Source organism: Mixophyes fleayi, chromosome 4, assembly GCF_038048845.1.
Source record: "Mixophyes fleayi isolate aMixFle1 chromosome 4, aMixFle1.hap1, whole genome shotgun sequence".
Classification (NCBI taxonomy): domain Eukaryota; kingdom Metazoa; phylum Chordata; class Amphibia; order Anura; family Limnodynastidae; genus Mixophyes; species Mixophyes fleayi.
The window spans coordinates 79,641,152-79,654,022 of NC_134405.1; the positions used below are offsets into that span (position 1 = coordinate 79,641,152).

The 12,871-nt window shown below is 42.5% G+C and overlaps 1 long non-coding RNA gene across 1 annotated transcript; it reads left to right on the forward strand.

Moving 5' to 3' along the window:
- The first annotated feature begins 790 nt into the window (after positions 1-790).
- LOC142149897 (uncharacterized) lies at positions 791-12,389 on the forward strand. Its single transcript, XR_012690910.1, has 3 exons — positions 791-1,204; positions 2,500-2,723; positions 11,285-12,389. It is a non-coding gene; the product is annotated as an uncharacterized LOC142149897 (long non-coding RNA).
- The last annotated feature ends 482 nt before the right edge of the window (positions 12,390-12,871 follow it).

Here is a 12,871-nt window from a genome sequence, read left to right on the forward strand (position 1 = left end):
TGTTCCTGTGTGCCCCTATCTTCATTGCAGGTATCTCCCTCTCAACCTCCCTCCCTCCCTACCTGCTTTCCCCTGTGCCTCACATTCTGTTTGACCCGCTCACACTTACTCCTTTATCCTATCTATCCCTGTTCCATTAGTCCCTTTTACTAGGTAACTCACACTTTTGCCCCTCTAAAATCGCACTGTGCCCTCATTCGTCACACTGTGCTCCCTCCATATCTCTCTCTGTTTACCCTCCTCCATATCTCTCTCTCTCTCTCGCTCTCTCGCTCTCTGTGCCCCCTCCTCCATTTCGCTCTCTCTCTGTCCCCTCCATCTCTCTCTTTCTCTCTCTCTGCCCCCTCTTCCATATCTCTCTCTGTCTGTGGCCCCCTCCATAAATCTCTCTCTCTCTTTCTCTCTGTGCCCCCCTCCATATCTCTCTCTCTCTGTGCCCCCTCCATATCTCTCTCTGTCTGTGCCCCCCTCTCTCTCTCTTTCTCTCTCTCTCTTTCTCTCTCTCTCTGTGCCCCCTCCATATCTCTCTCTCTCTCTGTCCCCCTCAATATCCCTCTCTCTCTCTCTCTCTCTCTCTGTGCCCCCCTCCATATCTCTCTAGCTTTCTCTGTGCTCCCCCCTCCATATCTATCTCTCTCTGTGCCCCCCTCCATAAATCTCTTTCTGTTTCCCCACCCTTCATATCTCTCTCTCTCCCTCCCTTCCTCGTTCTCTCTCTCTCTCTCTTTCTCTCTGTGCCCTCATTAATCATTCTGTCCATCTCCGTTCTATACTTACCTTTCTATGACCTTCTTTCTTCTGTCGTCTTCTCCTCCTTTTCCTCTCTGCATGGTGTTCTTCTGTGCTGCATACTAAGGCAGGACACAAGTAATACACCTGTCTTTTGAGTTTGGTTTTGTGTATTCTTCACTTTGAACGAAGGCAAATATTAAATTTTATTTTTGTAACTCCTATAATGTAAGCTTAGATATGGTGCTGCTGCAATCTACCATATGATATAGTGGTATTTTACTCTTAATTAGAGTAATACAGTCATCAACTTTATGATTTCCATCTCTATAAGCATAGACAGGGATTCCTGTGAAATCCCTAGAGTGGACCTTGCGGGTGATCTGAGGATTGGGTGCAAACTGAATGGATTTCGTACGGGTATTCCTTGAACTGTATTTAGACCTCTTACTTACATGTTAACGTCTGTTCGAAGGTAAGTAAAATTGTTGCCTCTTTTAATTATACAATTGTGTCTGTTGTTACTCCTTCCAGTATAATTTATTTTTATTATAAAGTCATAACCTAACTTAACTACCACTTAAAACAATAACATAAATGTCTTATAGAACACAGCAGAGATTTCCCTCTGCTGTTTGCAGAAACACTACATATCCGTTCTATGGCAGGGCATTACTTAGCTTTGAGTTGAATGTAATCTGCTAAAATAATTAATCTTTTGCAGATTAAGAACTGATGAAATGTAATTCTGCAGCTTCTAATGTTTACATGTATATCGAATATGTGTCTTGTCTTTGTTTTTGGGCACAATAATATACAGTATATCTATAAAATACTTATGTTTTTTTTTTACCACTTTTCCATTAAATTTGCCTGTAGAAACACATGTTAACAACATGTAACACCATAGCTTGCATGTCATAGACAGAACTTAGAAATGCTGTTTTTTACTCATCCGCTTTTCTGAAGAATTAAAATATCAAAGTAGATGAAGCTTTCACGGCAGCCCTTCTTCCTGCTCTGATGTGATTCATTGTTAGATTAACCATTTGTCGTCAGAACATAGGTCATTTTAAGAAAACAGCTATGAAAAGCCATTATATTTTTTGTTTGTGACGCCAAAACTGTCTCTGCGTGACTTTTTATATATAGGACGGACGGTCCAAACTGTATGATTTATTTAATTATTCATTTTTCAGCCTTTGGCTTTTCATCACAAATGTATCTTCTCAGCCTGCCCTGACCTTCTGCCTGTGTCTCCAATCCCCACTACTGTTTGTTGATGTTCCGTAGGCCTGGGCTAGGGATACTGTGAGGCCCTTATTTTTTATGTCCCCAGGTCATGATGATCTCCCCCCTAGTCATAATGTATTCGCTCTGCTCCCCGCTCATCCTTTACCCCCCCCCCCCCCCCCCGCCCTTACTGGTCCTCTTCACTGTCCTCGCTTCACTGCAGCAGGCGTTCTTCAGTCACTGTAGGTGCGGGGGTGGTGCACAGTAATCTCCTTAGTAAGGAGATCTTGTGAGAGTGTTACTATGACTCAAAGTCTCACTCTCATGAGATCTTCTCACTAAGGAGATTACTGTGCACCACGCCCGCACCTACAGTGACAGCAGGCAGCTAACGGCATCACATTTGCTGTTAGCTGCCTGGCAGCTTCCCTAACCTGACTGTCGGAGCAGGCCCCTGGCACTAATGAAGAAGTAGTTGGCGCCGCACAGATTATTTTAAAAAAGAGCCCATATTAAAAACTTAAAAAACTTTTCTAGGGCATCCCAGCTGTCCGGGTGGGGTACATAATAATGATGCTGATTATTCCGACAACGCTTACCCCGACGTCTTCACACCGAAGGGCTCCTTACCGACGAGGCTCCAGGACGACTGATGTGCCAAGCGACTGGAAGCAATCGCGATGAATGGAGAAGCCGGCGCGACTTGATGACGTCACTGCCAACCGCGACGCTGTTATCGGTGCTGTTAAGGGGTAATGTAAGTATGCGGGCATGGATAATATACTTTACAAAGTATAAAGTACAACCTTTAAGTATATAAAAACTTGCTATAAATTAATTTAATTTTTTGTTAAAAAAATAGCCCTAGAGACCGCTCCTGGTACTTGAGATTGGGTCCCTAGTTCTAGGGCCTGACAATACCATTACAGTTGTCCTTCCCTCTACTTTTTATGTTGTTTGAAATTTTACAGAACATCATACAAGTATCAGAAGTGATTTTCTGATGTGAAATGTAACCGAGCCTCTTCATAAAAGGAGACTTTCTGTGGCCCTTTGGGCATTTATAAAAACTGTTGCTGGATTGCCAGTCCTGCCAACCCACCCTGACAATCCCCTGTGACAAGAATGTTACAGACAGGCACGGACAATGTTCCCAAGTGCCCCTAAAGGTACAATCACAGCTGCTGGTAAAAAGTGTCACAGACATATAGCTTTTAAAGTACTGTGCAAGTTGCCCAAAGAACCGTTGTCTTGGTATTACATGTAATATACCTAAATATGAACCTCTTCTATGTCCGTTTCTAGCCTGCACCACTGAGTGACATTAATGCATTTTGGATTAAACTTCATGACGGATGATTAACAGACCGCTGCTTATAATATATTTTTGAGCCTATAATGGTGGGTTTTATTGGGGATTATTCAAGAACAGGAAATCTTAAGGATATTTGTGGCATTTGCAGAAAGAAATCATAATTTATTTACATAATGACCTTATCACAGTGGGTTCAAGCTGTAGACAGGCTATTAAGAATATCCTGCAGAATAGCCGGACCCGCCGCCTGGATTACATTATACAGGCGGCGGGTCTTGGCATTGCCGCCTTAAAACTGGCAATCTGACTGTGGCCCTTTTAAGTGATGAGAATACCACTGTCTGTATTTTCTACAGTCACAATTTATATCATCCGTGTATCAGGCGTGTCGGGAATGTTGTCTGTCTCTTATATGGTAAGTCTGTATTTGTTCCTTGTTGCCCTTATAGTAATCTGCATTTTTAGGTCGGTATAACTAGTGTCGAAATTATTGGCACTGGAGAAACGTATCCCACCCAGGGGTGGCGGCATCTAGAGGTTAGATGTTATCTGAGAGTTAGTGTATTGTAACGCACAAGATAGGTACAGCACACTCATACCCGTTGTACACCCAAGACAGCCAATCTAGACTCCACAACAGGTTGCGGGACAAAATTTAGAGGACGCATCAACTTATTCAAACCTAAAAAAAATGGTGTAGGGAACACTGTAATATTTTATACTGTCTATGTTTGTTGCTTTTTACAGATTTACTTTTCTTATTCACATTTGACTATTTTTTAACTGACTGTCAGAAAATTTACTGGCAGCTGTCAATCATGATTATTTGGTCTACAGAGACACTATTTACTATTGTTCTTTAGTGATCACAATTTTGCCTTGTTATTTGTTACCCTTCAATGTCATCTGAATTGGACACTAAAATCGTATAATTTCAGAGATACGATGCATTTCCCAACACAAGACGCCTTGGTTCTGGTTTTGTCTGCATCTGAACCAGGTAGTTTGGATGTAGTTCCTCCCCTGATCGGGCAGTACCCCATTTCCATCAAACCCTAGCAACTGCCCTGGATCAAGTGGCTCCAGTGACACTACATACTTCGCGTAGAATTCGTTGCCAACCGTGGCACACAACAGTAACACAAACTCTACAAAAACGTTCTCGTAAAGCAGAACGTCACTGGCGTAAATCTTGTGCCTCTAATGTTTTTATCACATATACTGATATCTACCACTCCTATAGAAATGCTCTGGACACTGCAAAACAAACATACTTCCAATCTCTCATCTATGCTCAGGCTTCTAACCCCAAACGCCTCTTTAACACAATTAACTCTCTTCTGAATCCTCCTGCCCCAAATCCTCCAACTAACATCAGTGCCCAGGATTTTGCTTCCTATTTCAAGGACAAAATTGATAAGATCAGGCTTGAAATGGTATCATCTCCCTTGACAAGCAATTGGCTCAATTCCTTTGTAGCACCCTTTGACACTCTCTCTTCATTTGATCCCACAAATGAAGAGGAAGTTTCTACTCTCTTCTCATCTTCCTACTCTACCTCCTGTCATCTTGATCCCATTCCCTCACAAATTGGTATGTCCCTGTCTCCTGTGCTCATTCCCCCTTTAACTAAAATCTGTAATCTATCTCTTTCTACTGGTATTTTTCCATCACTATTCAAGCATGCAGTGATTACTCCCATTTTAAAAAAACAGAATTCTGACCCTAACTCTCTCGTAAATTACCGCCCCATCTCCCAACTCCCATGCCCCTCCAAGCTTCTCGAGAGAATTGCCTACACTCGCCTCACACACTTTCTTACAGCAAACAACCTATTGGATCCTCTTCAGTGAGGCTTTCGCTCTCAACACTCCACAGAGACTGCGCTGACCAAGGTTGTCAATGATTTGATCACAGCAAAAAATAACAACCATTACTCTCTTCTAATTCTCCTGGATCTCTCTGCTGCATTTGACACTGTTGACCACTCTCTCCTCATACAGACGCTACAATCCCTAGGTCTTGAAGGCACTGTCCTATCCTGGTTCTCATTCTACCTATCTAATCGCTCTTTCAGTGTTAATTTCTCTGGATCCACCTCTGCTCCGCTTCCTTTATCAGTTGGAGTACCACAAGGCTCAGTCCTAGGTCCTCTGCTATTCTCTATCTACACCACTTCTCTTGGAAAACTAACAAGCTCCTTTGGATTTCAGTATCATCTCTATGCGGATGATACACAAATTTATCTATCCTCTCCTGATCTTTCACCATCTGTGTTGTCTCGCGTTACTGACTGTCTTTCTGCCATTTCATCTTGGATGTCTTCTCGCCAACTCAAACTCAATCTTTCAAAAACTGAATTAATAATATTCCCACCCAAGAACAGAAGCTTCCTGCCTGACATTTCTATTTCTGTTGATAACATGACCATAAATCCCACCCCGCAAGCTCGTTGCCTAGGTGTAATCCTTGATTCACAACTGTCATTTATTCCCCACATCAACTCTATATCTAAATCATGTTACATACACCTAAAGAACATTTCCAGAATACGCACATATCTGACACAAGACACCGCAAAAACATTAATTCATGCACTCATCATCTCCCGCATCGACTATTGCAATTCCCTCCTTACTGGTCTTCCCAAAGTCAGACTTGAACCCCTACAATCTATTTTGCACGCAGCAGCTAGATTGATTTTAATTTCTAACCATTATTCCTCTGCTGAGCCACTCTGTCAGTCTCTACATTGGCTGCCTGTATATCAACGAATCCAATATAAAATTCTTCTACTAAAACATACAAGGCCATCAACAAAATTGCACCGACATACATCTCCTCGCTTATCTCAAAATATCTCCCTACTCGACACCTCCGTTCTGCACAAGATCTACGTCTCTCCTCCACTCTCATCACATCCTCCCATTCTCGGTTACAGGATTTTTTCCGGGCTGCACCCAATTTGTGGAATTCCCTCCCACGCACAATAAGACTTTCCTCTAGTCTTCAAACCTTCAAGCGTTCACTGAAAACCCACCTCTTCAGACAAGGTTATGATATTCCACAACCACCATCTTAATTTCCCTAGATTACCCTACTACCACCCTCTACACTGCTAACGCAAGACAACAACCCTCTGACCAACATTGCAACACACACAGCCCACTCAATACTTTTACCTTTGCGTTCTAGCTGGTCCATTGTGCAATATGATGTAGCACATGTCCTTGGGTTTCTAACTCCCATTGTCCTATAGATTGTAAGCTTGCGAGCAGGGTTCTCTTACCTCTCTGTCTGTATGTATTACCCAGTATTGTCTTATCTGTGTTTGTTCCCAATTGTAAAGCGCTACGGAATTTGCTGGCGCTATATAAATAAATGTTGATGATGATGATGAGAGTGGATGTGTAAGGACACTGCTAGATGCAGAGGCGACATTCTTATAAAATAATACATCTGAAATATGGGTCTGGTATGTTTAAGAGATAACAGCCCAGAGAAGTGGAAATGGTCTCATGAAGATTAGTTATACTGTGCTGGACTTCTTGAATGCGACAGTAAATTCTTCTTGATACATTATCAAATATTGGCTAATTCACTAAAGTCTCATTATTTCATGAACTGTTTTGTGCTTAAAACTCTCCACCCATCTCCTCTTTTCCTTCCTTTCCTTTCCCAGCGGACAGTTCCCCTGGCCTCCTTACAATATGCTACACACATCTTCCAGTATAATCAGATATGGACCTTCAAGTTCATGGCTGCACTCTGGAGCCTTAAGTTCACCGAGGAGTATGGGAAGACTGATGAATAAACATTAAGTGATGTCTCAAACAGCAGAAACACTGTTCTATCTGCTCTGAGCAATGCCTCTGACTGATTCTGTAAAGAAACTGCAGCAACCACTTCCATATTCACTCATCACCTTCCTATTTCAGTCTTCTTCTCCAGTCTTTCAATGAATCCGTCCTTTGCTGTTTTTTCTCATATTCCATTTTCCCATCTTTTCTTTGCTGTTGTCTTTGTTGGGGAAGTTTGAAGGGTAAAAATTGAGCCTCATGTCTTAAACTAAAAAATAAATATTTTTTTTCACAAATATTTATTAACATTTCTCCGGCTACTTATGTAGCGCCACTATTTCTGCAGCACTGGACCAAATAATCATGATTGTAGAGAAGCCACATACATCAGTCCCTGCCCCATTGGAGCTTACAGTCTAAACTCCCTAAAATACAGAGAGAGAGAGAGAGAGAGAGAGAGAGAGAGAGAGAGAGAGAGAGAGAGAGACTAGGACCAATTTACCTACTAGTATGTTTTTGGAGTGTAGGAGGAAACCAGAGCACCTGGAGAACATACAAACTCCACACAGATAAGGCTGTGGTCAGGAATGGAACTCATGACCTTAATGCTGTGAGGCAGAAGTTCTAACCACTGAGCCACTGTGCTACTCTTATTGATTATAAACTCTCATGACCAAGGCCCTCTCTACCATCATGTCTGTCTCATGTCTTCTCATGCTTTTTATGTTTAATTTGTACTTGAATGTTTACCTATGTACTTGGTACTTATAATTATACTTTTATGATTTGTTATGTTTAATTTATATTTATGTGATTTGTATGTTGACTGTCCGGTGCTGCAGCAAAGCTGGCGCCTTACAAATAAGTGACGATGATGAGTATACCAGTGGAGAAGATGATGCTATGGCATATTTAAGACCAATAGATTCCATCTTGTTGATCTTCTGGATTTTAACTAAGGCTGAGGATGACGGTATCTAGAATGTGGAGCCAAAGCTGCTCTAGTGACAAAGAGGAAATGTCCAATCACATATCTGCTATGTGATGGGAGAGGTGGGGGTGAGTGAAGAGAATACAGTTACACCTGTTATTACTATAATAATTAATAAAAATACATTTAAAAAAACAATTTATTTATTTTTTCTTAACATGAAATACATACATCAGGATGTTCTTCATACCTACTGTGCATAAAATGCATTATTACAGTTGCTTTTAATTGCAAACACAAGTTCTGGCATACGGACAAATGTGTATGCTATCGACCTTGGCACGCCTTTGCTGTACTCTGCCTATGTGCATACGCCCCATCCCTCCCCCATTCCGCCCTTCAGGTTGTAGGCTGTCAGAAGTGTCATTTGTGTTCAAACTTGAATTGCATGCGCTTGCGTTCACTAGCGTAATGTCCATTTCTGAGCATACGCAGAGCAGTTTCACGCAAAATATGGCACACAAGAAGACTTAATGAATCACACCCATAAGTGATAGTATGAAAGATAAAAAACTAATAACATGCAAAAGTACAGATTTTACCAACTTTGTCCAAATTATCCCCCAATTCAGTAGAATTATTATTATTATTATTATTATTATCCTTTATTTGTTAGGCGCCAGAAGAGTTCCGCAGCACCGTACAATGCACAAACAATAGACAGTACAGGGTAAAATATTACTGAGCAGTAAACAAAAATACCAAAACTTCGGAAGCTCCAAGCAGGCTAAAGCAGAAAAGACGGAGCAGAAGAGTAGGTAAGGACACAGGAGGGAAGAGAGCCCTGCTCGAATGAGCTTACATCTTAAGGGAGGGTGAACAAGACTCAGGTACAAAGGGGGCCAGATGATGTAAAGGAGAGAAGAGGGGATGGGAGGAGGGAGGGGAGAGCGGGTAAGGAGGAAGGATGGTAGGCTTTGAGGAACAGGTGGGTTTTTAGTGCCCGTTTGAAGGAGCTTAGAGTGGGAGAGAGACGGACGGAATGAGGGAGGTCATTCCAGTGAAGGGGGGCTGCTTGGGAGAAGTCTTGGATTCTGGAATGGGAAGAGGTGATTAGAGTGGAGGAGAGACGACAGTCATTGGCCGAGCGCAGGAAGCGGGCTGGAGTGTGAATGGAGAGGAGGTTGGAGATGTAGGGGGCAGTAGACTGGGAGAGTGCCTTGTATGTGGTGGTCAGGAGTTTGAAGATGATTCTATAGGGGATGGGGAGCCAGTGTAGGGCAAGGCAGAGAGGGGAAGCAGAGGAGGAGCGGCGAGAGAGGAAGATGAGTCTGGCAGCCGCTTTCAGAATAGAGCGGAGGGGGGCGAGGTGGGAGAGGAGGAGGCCGGTGAGAAGGAGGTTGCAGTAGTCGAGGCGTGAGATAATGAGAGCGTGAATGATGGTTTTGGTTGCATCCTGAGAGAGGAAAGTTCGGATGCGGGCAATGTTGCGAAGTTGAAAGCGACAGGCTTGGGCAAGGGATTGAATGTGGGGGGTAAAGGAGAGAGAGGAGTCGAAGGTAACGCCCAGGCAGCGAAGTTGGGTGACAGAGGAAATGGAGGTGTTGTTGACAGTGATAGAGAGGTCATGGTGGAAGGGGAGCCTGGGGGGAGGAAAGACAATTATTTCATTTTTAGAGATGTTAATTTTGAGAAAGCGCGAGGACATCCAGGAGGAGATGGCCGAGAGGCAGTCGGATACACGAGAGAGAAGGGAGGGGGAGAGATCGGGCGAGGAGATGTAGAATTGGATGTCGTCAGCGTAAAGGTGATACTGAAGACCGAAGGAGGAGATGAGAGCATCAGGGAGGAGGTATAGAGCGAAAATAGAAGAGGGCCGAGAACAGAGCCCTGAGGGACTCCAACAGGGAGAGGGGAGGGGGTGGAGGAAGAGCCAGACGTGGATACAGAGAAGGAGCGGTTCGCAAGGTATGAGGTGAACCAGGCGAGGACGGACCCAGATAGGCCGAGAGAGAGAAGAGTTTGTAGCAGGAGGGGGTGGTCAACGGTGTCGAAGGCCGCAGAGAGGTTGAGGAGGATGAGTAGGGAGAAGTGACCCTTGGATTTGGCTAATAAGAGGTCGTTGGTAACTTTCGCCAGGGCAGTTTTAGTGGAGTGGAGGGGGCGGAAGCCTGATTGGAGAGGGTCGAAGTAGAAGTGGTAGATTTATTTATCAAACCTTATAAAAATGCAAAATGAAGATATTGCAATAACAACCAATCATATTCTAGCTATCATTTATCTTGTGCAATCTAGAAAATGATAGTTGGAATTTGATTGGTTGCTATAGGCAACACCTCTGCTTTACCTTTATAGAAGGTTTGATAAAACTACCCTGAAGTGTCTTCTCATTGGACCTGGTGTGACAAGTGCGGGATTTGATGAGTAGGAAAGTTGGACACAAAATTAAAAGTTTTGCATTCAACTTTGAGCAGCAGGGGACTCAGCTACTGTGGAATTACATTTTTCCGCACCTACCAGTCAATACCTTCTAGCAGGGCTGAACAGTGCTTGAGCCGGACTGACACATTATCAGAATAATTATATACAGCAGATTTTTCCCCCCACATATTTTAAAATAAAGTTGATTGAAATAAAACACTGACTGGACCCTTTCATTCACCATTTTTATTATTTTTGTATATAGTAACAAAAGTAGCAAATCATCTCTGATGAGGTTAATACAGACTCTCAGTACTACTTGTATATTCATTGGTAGCAGGAAGAATTTAGCAGTGTGTGAGACTATCACTAGAATGCTCTATTTTCTCCATATGCCTCTCTCCTACTGTGTAAGAAAGTATACAATGCATATTAACAGTCCTAAGCAGCCCCTAATTTGCTGTTAAAAGTATTTTGACTATATTCAGTATGGAACGAAATTACACACTTTATCTATGTCACTAAGCATAGTGGCTTAGTGGTTAGCAGTTATGCTTCACAGCACTGGGATCCTGAGTTTGGTTCCCGACCATGGACTTGTCTGAGTGGAGTTTGCATGTTCTCTCCGTGTTGAAGTGGGTTTCCTCCCACACTCCAAAAACATACTGGTAGGTTAATTGGCTGCTATAAAAATTGACCCTAACCTGTGTGTGTGGTAGGGAATTTAGACTGTAAGCACTAATGGGGCAGGGACTGATGTGAATGACAAATATTCTCTGTGGAATTAGTGGTGCTATATAAATGATCATGTGTCTGTATACTTTTTGAGTTATCTATTTTCTGTCTTTCACATAGATATGCATTAAGATCCAGGATTTTAAGAATTGATCAGTGGATGCTGCACATGGAGTGCGAGGGGTTAATGGGTCCAGTTCATGTAATTGGTGGGCTGAAGCTCAGAATATTCCACTGTCGTGTGGAAAAAATATTGGTGATGAAGATGAATTTGTGGTTAGGTCATAACCATGGCACATTGTGACATTCCGAGGGTTTATCACACGTCCCTTTATTGGAATGGTTAGGTCTGATTTATAGATGGCTCCTCTGATCCACATCTGTCCTAGGACGCCTGTTCCATCTCTTTTCTGAACATTCCTGTCTGTCCCTTGTATTGCGCAAGGTATGCTATAAACAGATAAAATATCCGTCTGCAAATTCTTTCCCAAACCTCTCATCTGCCTGAGCTCTGATTTAATCACATTGACTCTTCCTGTTTGAGGGTACAGAAACAATCCATTTCTAGAGATGAAGTCACCTAATGCCACAAACACTTTATGGTGTTACAGAGGTGAAATGTATCCTTACTTGTGGTTTCCGGATCTTGAATCTGGAACTAAGAGAGTGCCTTCAGTTACACACAATGCACAGAGTGTGTTGTTCTTTTCTCCCCCTTTGATTGAGTAAGCAATTCTGACCTAATCTGCCTATTTCATGTCTGTTTATATTTTGTGACCCTATGTGATCTTTAAGCTTCAGCTTTAGCTGTATGTCAAATTCAAGACATTTTAAAGTATTGAATATTTCTAGGAATAGCCCCAGTGAGAGGGGCAGAGCCAGGAGTCAGCTGATGTGTGTGGCCCAGCATTCTTGTCCTGCTCAAGCTGACCTCACCATGTATTACCAACAATAAATCCATTATATCCATGTGAAAAAGTAATCTTCATATGGAAAATTTGCCCCTTAATGCAATGTTAGTCACTGAGCCCTGGAGTGCCTTAAATTAAGGTCTAATTCTACAATTCACTGTTTTTTTATTTGCACAAATACACTAATTTGTCCACTAAGCACATTTCAAGGTACACAACCACTTCTTGCTTCTTGGTCTTTCGAAACAGCCCTGTAAAATGGGGTGTTCCTGTAAGCAACAATACAAATGTCACTACAAATGCTGCCAAGTTTACCCTAGTTTATAGCGTGAATTGATTATGGGAGCGAGGGGACACTGGCACTGCTTTATTACATGACACCTGTGTGTATTTAAATGTTTTAATTACATTGGAGAAAGTGTTCCTAAAAATATATTTTTCCCGAAAAAGTGCGAAAGCGTGATTAAAAGTATAGAGATGAGGTTGGGTTTTTGACACTTCTGACCAGCCTGAGAATTCAAGTCGTTTACGGAGAGAATCCTCCCAACCATAAAACAAGAAATGCCTAAATGCACATTTTCCTCAATTATCACTCTCAAAGAAAACCTAGCTACGAGCACACTGAGCCAACTTTGAGTAAGTGGAGACACTTTCCTCAATGTCATCAAACAACATGCTCTAATATTCAAGGTACAAAAAAGGGAACGGCCATGGGATTTAACCCAGGGTCTCCAATATCAATGTCCCTAGGGCTCCAGCCCACCTTTCAGCCCTTCCACACTGCAACAATACCACC